General features: G+C 35.9%; 1 long non-coding RNA gene and 1 other non-coding gene across 2 annotated transcripts; both read left to right on the forward strand.

Annotated features, from left to right (window-relative positions):
- Window positions 1-4144: 4144 nt before the first annotated feature.
- On the forward strand, window positions 4145-6338 carry LOC110803546 (uncharacterized). Its single transcript, XR_002537492.2, has 5 exons — window positions 4145-4239; window positions 4334-4393; window positions 4626-4792; window positions 5938-6028; window positions 6160-6338. It is a non-coding gene; the product is annotated as an uncharacterized lncRNA (long non-coding RNA).
- On the forward strand, window positions 5089-5178 carry LOC130460513 (small nucleolar RNA Z102/R77). The gene has a single exon (XR_008920370.1). It is a non-coding gene; the product is annotated as a small nucleolar RNA Z102/R77 (small nucleolar RNA).
- Window positions 6339-7391: the final 1053 nt, after the last annotated feature.

A 7391-nucleotide genomic window follows, 5' to 3' on the forward strand; every position in this document is an offset into this window, starting at 1 on the left:
CAAGCAAGGCCCTTCCTGCTTGCTTGCCCCTTCCCTCGCCCAGCGCGCGCGGGGCACGCAGCCCATGCTGCTGCCCGTGTCGCTGCGGCTCGGCACTGGTGGGGTAGCCCGCGTGGCTCGACGAGCCACACGTCCACCCCACCCTTGTGTTCATGCCTTCGGTTCGTACTACGGACCAACTCAATTAAAAAAAAAAATTCACGAACGTTTGCATTTATGTTATTTTTCATAAAAAGTTACGATTTTTATTTTGAAAAACAACGGTTTTTACGATTTTAATTTTAACGACAATCCAATTTCGTAAAATATTAAATCAAGACTAACATTATTCAAATTTTGAGAAAGAACGATTTCAACCAAAAATTTGAACTTTCAAATAATAAAATCTAAAACTTTAAATCGTTCTTTAAACATTTAAATTTCAGATCTTAATAATTAGGTTTAAGTGCGATTAAAATTAACGAAACCATTCAAAATTTTAATCCAATAATTTTTAAAATTAGCCACTGACCCATGAAATTATATACCCTTTCCCAATTAACCGAATTATTAGATCTAAATTATTTAAAAATCAATTAGGGATCTAAAATTTACGAATTTGGGGAAAGCTAAGGTATGGTTTATACTTATCGGAAAAATGTTAAACTTTTACCATAGATCAAGAATCTACCTAGCCACATCGTGTCAAAATTTCAATCAATTCCGAGTTGTTTAGGTCGACCTTTTAATTGAGATACTTTCCGACACTTTTAATGTTAATTCGAAAATTAATAAAAACGCCCAAAAAACACCACTTCGAGGCCTGTTTTTGCAATTCCGTTCTCATGAGTTGATCTTAGAAAATCGTTTTCAGTCAGATTAGGGTCAGAAAAGTTGAAAAATCGAATCTTTTTGATTTCAGAACAAGTTACGCAATTAATCCAATAATCCATAAAATTTCCGAAAAATCAACAAAAATTTCCAAAATTTCGACAACAGCAAAACCACAAAAAATTCATGCTAAAACATGCTTTGAATACATAAGGCTCGTGATACCACTATAGGGGAATACAGTTAAACATAATAACATGTGCGGAAACAATCCCCAAAGCCAGGAAACATGTATAAAGCACAGATTAAGCAAACTTACATTTGAAGCGTGTTTTCCCGAGTAATCTATCAACAAACACGAACTTAGAACTCCACTTGTCGTTCCTTTACTTGGTTCACCGACATGTTCAGATCCGTCTTGATAATCGTAGCTTAGACAATCACTCAAGAGTTTGTGCTTTTGGGAAGATCACATCCATGGAGGCTAAGAGAGAATTAGGGTTTCTCTCTCCTCCGTAGGGTTTGATGTGTGTGTCTGATTTTTGCATTAGGATTAGGAAAACATAATAGACTAGGTTATATAAATAACCTATTAAGTGAGCCAAGCCAACCGGCCAAGCATAGAGCCCGACCGGCCAGCAAGGCCCACGACCAAACCTCTGCACAAGCGCGCAACACACAACACTCGGTGGGCTGGGCCATGTTGCTGCTGTTGTTGTTGCTTCTCCGTGCGTGCACAGCCAAGGCAGCAAGGCCATGGGCCTTTGCTCCTTGCGCTTTGCTCGTGGGCTTGCATTCGTGTTTGCTTTAATTAATTATCATTGGATAATTCATTTAGCGTTTCGTACTTGACGATCCATTGTCGTACGATACGATTATTCGTTTCGCTTAGCTTACGAATATATGCAATCACGATATACGATTTTACGATCAAATGTTAAATCGTATGATTATGTTTTCCAAACTAATTTCCCGAAAAGCTATTAAATGAATTTCCGATTCATTTAATCCGGTGATCTGTTACGTGCCATTGGTGTGACCTTGAAGGTTCAGTCAAGAGTAAGTTGTGAGCTTAATATTCATTAGAACTCACTGATCGGAAGCATTGCTCCAGCTAGCTGTTCCGATCACTTGATCTCACTGAATTAATTGTTCGCAATTAATCTGAACCTTGGTATTAGACTAAATGCACCTAGGGTGAAGGACATATTTCCTTCAGAAACGTGTACGTATGAAATTGAAATGAAAAAGAGGAGAGGTTTCGCACGGAGTGAATGGTATAATGTGACTTGTTGCAACATGTGTATATGGGAAGTTGAGAGGTGACAAATTGAGATTGTCAAGTATGACATGAAGCATAACCATGAACTCACTCCTTGTAATAGTAAGTTATGGTTAACAATAGATCTCTATTATATAAGCCAACTCCCGAGGGCTTTTTTGTAACTTAACTTTTCGTGTCCCCATTTAAAATGTCTAATATACCCTTCACACTTCAGTACCTACCCAAACCCTTCGCACTCCCTCCCGTAGTCCCGTTCGTTTTCTTCTCTCTCCTCCATCAGATCTTCTCCTTCGATCTTCGCCGTCTTCGCTTCTCAAACCTCGCCACTTTTTCTCTCAAACTTTCTCTCTCCTACTGCTTCTCAGCCGTCTGCTATCACCGCCGTCTCCACCATCACTCTGATCGGCCTTCCATCGACGTCCACTTCTCTGCAACCTAATCCCGTTTTCCCTAATTATCTCCGTCGAATGGTGTATGAGGATATCTACGATGCTAAGACTGCCCTTAATCATCTGACTGGGTTCAATGTCGCAAATCGGTACTTGATTGTGTCTTATTATTAGCCTGTTAAGATGAACACGAAGATTGATTTTAAGAAGGAGGATATTACCAAATTGCAGGAGAAATATGGTGTTTCTACTAAAGATAAGTGATGTTTTTTTGGGGGGTTTAAGTTTGTGTAGAGGATTATGTAAAATGTGGTTGGTTTAATTTTTAAGGTTTTTTATTTTCCGATAATCGACATTGTTACTACTTAATATTTTAGTGTTAAATTGTTGATTACATTATGAAATTTGAGTTCTTATTAATCTTGAATTGAATTTTTGTGAAGTACAACAATACAAGCAGAAACGGAGGCGATGATTTGAAAGCAACCATGGAGGACCCTGCAATTCCAATTCACCCTCCCTCGAAATTCAAAGTAATTATCTCTTATTTTTTATATTCTGGGTTTTAATTGTTTATCAAAATTCAGAACTTTGTTTATTTATTCCATTATTATGGGTGTGTAGATTGAGAAAGTGTTCTAGGGTTTATGCTCAGACAATGTTTTTTAGGTTGAAATAAGCCCTTGATTGAACTAAACTGAATAGTGAACTAATTATGCTGCTAGCCGGAATTTTATTAAAAATGGGAGCATACTCAATTTAAATTGAGTAAACAGAATTCCATACTCGATCTCATAGTGAACTAATTGTACTTTCAGTTGGGTAATTAGCACTGGAAAAGGTAAGTAGTATTGAACTAATTGTATACATAAGAACAATATTGGAGTATTAAGATGGTTAAAAAAGGCGCCATATAAAAAAGCTGGCATTCTTTCAGGAGTAGAAATAAAATGAGCTTAAGATGAGATTGATGATATAAAACCAAAACAAAAAAAAGCAAAGTCTATCCACATTAAAGTTTAAAATGATCTTAAGATGAGTTTGGTGATATAAAACCAAAAAAAAAAAAAAAAGCAAAGTCTATCCACATTAAAGTTTAAACAAGAAGTAGAGAACCAATGAGTTGTCCAGTAATATTACGGAGTTGTAATTTTTGCTTTGTTGTTTTTGTTATTGATGTCATTTGTTTGTTGTATATTTTTGGGTGAGCTGAGTTTAGTTAATAATGCTCATTAAAGTTCTGTAGTTTTTTTTTTATCGCTACTTTTGACTTTGTATGTTATTGATGCATACATGCCAAGAGAACCAAGAAGGTCAATATTGTTGGGAAATACGGTGAGTTCTGTTGCGAAAATGTCAAAGGATGTCACATAGCATAAATCAATGCCATTTGTTTTGAAATCATGTATGTGACAATAGTGAGAAAAACAAGATATCATCCGGTATCTTTATATAATAGAGATTTGATACATTTTTGTCTAGAATAGCTTCATACTAAAGTGGTGTAAGATAATGAGAAGTTAATTTGAGACTTTTCTGTTTAAATGTTTCTGTTTGATTATTATTGGGAGCGAGTTATCTTCTCTAGGGTCTTAATTTGGTTGTTTGTCTCGCTGAGTGGATGAAATGTATTATCACAATTAATGAATATCATTATATTGTTTAGGTACCCGGTCTGGTGCCACTCTGTGTAAGAAGATTAGGAAGATGGAGGTCAGTCAACACAACAAGTACTTTTGTGAGTTCTGCGGAAAGGTAAAGTTCCATTCTCAATCAATAAGATATCTATGGTCTGTGAATCGACTTAACTTTTGATGTCTGACTGCAAAAACACTATGATGCATTGCAGTACGCCGTGAAGAGAAAGGTTGTTGGTATTTGGGGATGCAAGGACTGTGGGAAGGTCAAGGTTGGTGGTGCTTACACTTTGAAGTATATAGGCAGAAATTTATGCTAATCATACATAATTTCATTGTTTTTTTTTTATGTTTGAACAACACCGCCAGTGCAGTACCCTTGAGAAGTACAATCAGGAGGCTCAGGGAGCAGATTGAGAGTTACTTATTTGCGTTTGTTATGCTATTTCTCTTCACTTTACTGTTTAATTGGGTATATTTTTTGGCATGAATGTTTTGTTGTAGGGTTAACAATATCGAATTCGAGGAGGTAAAAATTGATGTGACCAAGCGTCAGCATTTATCTCAAGAATGAATTTTTGGCATGAATGTTTTGTTGCAGGGTGCGGCTGCCTCACTGGCTCTTCTGTCACGCTGCCGTGTACTTTAATTCTCCGGCGCCATCTCATCAGGTATGAATTATTTTTCCTTCTTCCTCATCTTCTTTTGTTAATCTGGTTTCTAACTTTCTATTTTAGGTTTGAATTGATCTAATCAATTGATTTTGGATTGAATTTAATTAATCTTATATGCACGCGATGGGATTGAAATGTAATTATCGTATCACTCTCAACACCACTCTTCATCCTCTTTTGCCATTATCGTATCTCCCTCCTATCTTTTTATTTTTATTTTTTTTCTTATGTTTTTCAGATCTACGTAGTTTTGCTATCACATTTTGTTCATTTATTTTCATAAAATTTATAAATTACGAATGATGATTGAACTATTTTGTTCCCTATTGGTTTGATTCGCCGATATGATGGCAACAATGTATTAGCGCTCTATCTGATCCTATTACTCATCTCCCCCAATTTCATCATCTTTTTATATTTTTTTTAATAAAATCAAACGATTTGATGAAATTTTTCATAAACCCTTGAATTTTCAAGATTTGGTCGCCGGAATGATGGCGATTTCTATTTGTACTCTGTTCGTTCTCTATTTTCAGAAAAAAATAGAATTTCGTTCTATATAGAGTGTAAATTGAGGACAATTGGCGTTCAAACTTTTTTTAGATTTAGGACAATGCAAGAAGCAAACTATAACAAAAAAAAAATGGTAGTCACTGTAATTAATTCATTTTCCATGATTGAACAATCTTGACCTTGAATGAATAATCAAGGTTACTAAATTAAATTGGAAGATTGATACTTAATTAATGGTAATGGATGCCTCAATTGCTGAAGTTTATGATTTGCTGTTGAAATGAAGGATCGTGTTGTGAGTCGTGATTATTGGACTAGAGTACGTTGTCAATTGGATTATGATGTTCTTGGAAGATTAAGGAAGAAAGTATGGGGCATGTTAATGCATAAGAAGATGAGTAAAATACTTGAACTTTTTTATTTATTTTGGGAGGAAAAAGTTTATGGTGCTTAGCTAATGGGATGCTTTGACTGAAAAATGTCAAGGTCAGTAGATTCTACACGCGTCTGAACCATATCAGTAAATTCTTTTACCACTTTGATGATAACATAAGCTGCGATGGTGATAACTGATAAGCATCACTTCTTATCCCTTTTCTTATGACCTATGTTGCTCTGCTGTGTTGCAGGAGTGGATTGACAACCATTCTTACTATGAGGCTATAGTACGTATATGGAGAAAATATTGGGCTTTATCAACATAATTTTGCTGTTGAACAAGTAAAATATTTCTATTTGCTTTATTTTCTTGAGCTGTTCCTTTTTGCTTGCTTTTGCATTCAGTTTCAGTTTATATGTGAAACAAAACTAATTTATCTCTTTATTCTTCCTCATCTTCTTTTGTTTCATAGAGAGGGAAACCCTTCCAGTCAAAAGCGGCTTGAGGAGTGGTTAGCTCAAGGCACACTCTATGAAACACCTAAAGGTCATCATCTGTATGGTTCGATTTTTCGTCATGTAAGGCTACAAGTATTGTATGAACTCACTATCGTAAAACAGTTAATAATATTTATAAGACTACGAGCATCAATTGAATAGTTCGATTTTTCTTCATGTAAGGCTACAAGTATTATAGCAAAATATGAACTTTGCGAATGGTTTTTAGTGACTAATATTTGTACAATTCCGCACGCATCGCGTGCATATAAGACTAGTGTATTGATAAAGGAACATTTGAGAGAAATCATCAATGACAACGCGGGAATTAGCATAAATATGAACTTTAGATCACAGGTTCGGGAGCGTGGTGGCTTTGATAATATGACATTCAGAAATTGAGACTTGATGAATGCAATAAATTTAGAACGACGTACTTCAAGATATTTGGGAGATGCAAAGCCACTAGAAGACTACTTCAAGAAACAACATGAACTGAATAATGAATTTTTTAGTTGTGTTCAAGTTGATCAAGGTGGGACGTTGTTGAATAGTTTTTTGTTCTGATGCATGGAGTAGGGAATTCGTTAGGCTATGGGAAATATAATCGCCCTACGGAATCAACCTATAATGTCAGGATCTAGTTAATCACATACTCCCTCCGTCCCAGAATACTTGACCTGTTTTCCTTATCGGGCCGTCCCTTAATACTTGACCTGTTTCTAAAAATGAAAATATTCTAACAATATTATATTATTTCTCACTCCACCCCTATTAACCCACCTACCCCCTACTCCATACAAAAAATAATTAAAAATTCAACCCCTACTCTCCCCAACCCCACCCCTTTACACATTTCCCACTAACTACATTAAAATAATACCCCACTATCAACTACTACCTATTAAATTAAAAAAGTCAATTCAAGTCCCTTAAACTCTGTGCCGGTCAAACCGGGTCGAGTATTCCGGGACGGAGGGAGTAATCAATTATCATAATTTAGAGAACATACATATGTGATGCATGTCTTCCCTTAGCTGCGCCCGAACCGAACAAGAACAAGTTTTAGGACTCCAAATGTCGCCCCTCCATAGTAGTTCACATTATGTATGGATCCACCTTAATCTTATTATCTTAGAATATCGATTAAGGTATGGACACGGATTTAGGATCTCACTCTAGAGTTAAGCAAATAAATCAATATTCA

This window comes from Spinacia oleracea, chromosome 4, assembly GCF_020520425.1.
Source record: "Spinacia oleracea cultivar Varoflay chromosome 4, BTI_SOV_V1, whole genome shotgun sequence".
Lineage (NCBI taxonomy): Eukaryota > Viridiplantae > Streptophyta > Magnoliopsida > Caryophyllales > Amaranthaceae > Spinacia > Spinacia oleracea.